Source organism: Camelus ferus, chromosome 27 (genome assembly GCF_009834535.1).
Source record: "Camelus ferus isolate YT-003-E chromosome 27, BCGSAC_Cfer_1.0, whole genome shotgun sequence".
NCBI classification, from domain to species: domain Eukaryota; kingdom Metazoa; phylum Chordata; class Mammalia; order Artiodactyla; family Camelidae; genus Camelus; species Camelus ferus.
Window position 1 is genome coordinate 15,595,359 of NC_045722.1, and position 2,733 is coordinate 15,598,091.

A 2,733-nucleotide genomic window follows, 5' to 3' on the forward strand; every position below is an offset into this window, starting at 1 on the left:
GCGGAACTTGCCAGCTCCTGTTTCATTTTTATTTTCCCACTGGTTAGAACAGCTTTCCATGGAAAAGGTGGGACAGATAGGCTCACAAAGTGACTGGGGTCCGTGGCAGTTACAAAAAGAGCAGAGGGGACCCCAGGGCTCTCTAGTGAGTCCTGCTTCCCCTTCCCCTTAGCGAATTTGGGGATGTGAGTTTGCAGATCAGCTGCCTGGTTCTTTGAGAAGAATCGGGAAGAATGAGGAAAGGGAGGTGGGGAAGTTGTCATGGTTTTTATGAAGCAGGAAAAGATGGATGCTGAAAACAATAGACAGTACGCACAAGAGTGTGCACCGCTCCTCACGTGTGTCTGGAGTGGATTTGTTCACAGGTGGGAGCTTTGATACAAGATTCCTGGGAGTTGTCGTGAGCTCTCTAAAAACAAGCAAAACTAACTAAATGCTCTACATTTTTGATAAGGTTGCTGTTCTGTCGGAGAGATGCTGAGATGTGATTTCCTGGAGGTGTATATTACCAAAGGGGAAAGGTAGGGGGAGGGATAAATTAGGAGTTTGAGATCAGCAGATACACACTACTATATATAAAATAAACAACAAAGTCCTACTGTACAGTACAGGGAACTATATTCAATACCTTGTAAAAACCTATAATGAAAAAGAATCTGAAAAAGCATACATATGTATATGTACAACTGAATCACTTAGCTGTATGCTAGAAACTAATGCAACACTGTAAATCAACTATACTTCAATTAAAAAAATATATATATATAAATGAAATCACTGAGATGAACTCTGCCCATGATATGTACAGCAGTGGGGTTACATCAGTCTTTTTCATTTGTGTTTTCATTCATTTTCTCACCCATCAGGGGCCAAACTCATAATATCTTTATGAGCTTGTTAAATAACCGCACGGTGTTTCCATCTACTGAGAGATACATTGTGTGTTAGACACAGACTAAGGCCTTCATGTACTGTGTTCCCCGTAATCCTCAGACCACACATCTGAGGACGATGCTGTCGTCATTTTTCCTACATTGCGGGTGATCTCGTTGTGGCTTGGAGAGGTGAAGCCACTTGCCCAAGGTCCCACAGCCTGCGAGGGCAGAGTAGGAGTCTCACCCTGGATGCTCTGCCTTCCAGGGGCTGCTGCTGTAACCATACAGTTTGCCTTCGAAGCATTCACTAACAGGTTGACACCGGTCTGGAAAGACCTCCGGCGTGGAGCGCCACTGGAGTCTCCTTTTGCTTTGTGCTCGTCAACATTTTTATCCATGACCGGAGTGGGAACATAAAGTCCCCCTTTTCCATGTAAGCTCAGCCGTTGGTACAGGCAGGGGGAACACACTGTGCACAGTATAGCAAAAATCAGTCTCATCGGTTCCAACAAGGGGCGGAAACCATGAGAGCTGTTGCAAAGGGTACATCTGTGCATCTTGGTTTTTAGTTTAATTTTCAGGTAAGCCACCCACACCTGTGCAAGGAGGGACACTTAAGAGCAGGATCTGCAAAAGGGATGTGGATGTTGAGGAGCCTCTGTTGACTCCTCCCATCAGGGCGTTCTTCTCAGTAGGCACCAACTACTTGAGAGTCTTCCTTAGAATTTCTCATGAGGATTAACATTGGGCAGAAGACCAGTCCATTCTACAGACTTGCTGCTATTTACATCGGGTACCACCCAGCACAGTGGAGGAGGGGTTGGTCCAGAGCATCCAATGGAAGGACAGAACAAGGCACAGGGTGTAGGAAGCTGGATGGTCATATGTCAGAGGATGATGGAGCCGAAATGAGAGGATAATGGTGCAGGCTGCAGGTGTCCAGGGAATTTCAGTGATGTGCTTCAAGTCTCCAAGGAGTGGGTGGTCTAGTCAGAACCAGAACCCAGGTCTCTGGACCCTGTTAGTACCATAGGGGAAGCCACAGTGCTGAAATCTGTCCCTCCACCCTGGCCTTGGTCTGCTGGCCCCAGGAACGGAGATGTACACCTGTTCCTTGACACTCAGGGACTCTTCCTGCCACACTCCATACTGTAAAGGTATCTATTCAATAAATATTTATTGACAGCTGACAGCAGGGACATGTTCTAGTCCCTGAGAACATTTTTCATAAAATAGAAATAAAGAGAGAAAAGAAAAGGTAAGAAAAAGACACAAATACCAGCCTTCAAAACTGGGAAATGTTCTAACCCAGAAAGAAGACTGTTGAGCTTCTGGACTTGGGCAATATTCAGGCAGCTCAAGTAGACACTAAACTTTTTTAGGCTAGTATGGGCAGGACTTGTGCTTGCTTGCTTGCTTGCTTGCTTGCTTGCTTGCTTTTTCTTTTTCTTTTTCTTTTTTTTTTAAGTAGATTTTATTCCACAAAGAAATCACTGCTTCTAATTTTCACTGAGAACATGCTGTAACTGGGGCTTTTTCCATCCCTTCTGAGGCCAAGTGCAGAATGCCAGAAATTTGGTGTTCCCAGGGAGTTTTGTAGTATCTGGAAATGAGAGAGTTTTGCTGGCATATTGCTCAGGAGATCTTGACTTCCTGCTCCAGGGGTGTGTGTGTGTGTATGTAGCCATGTGCGCACCTATTTGTGTGTTTAAACGTCAGACAAAGCTTGCCCCATGGTCAGGCAACCCCCAAAACTCTCAGTCGCCTAAAAAAAATACCCTATTTCCTTCAGGCCCCAGAGGGCATACATTTAAGTAAATAATTTAATTACGCCCCATTGCGAGGTAATTCCGTAAAG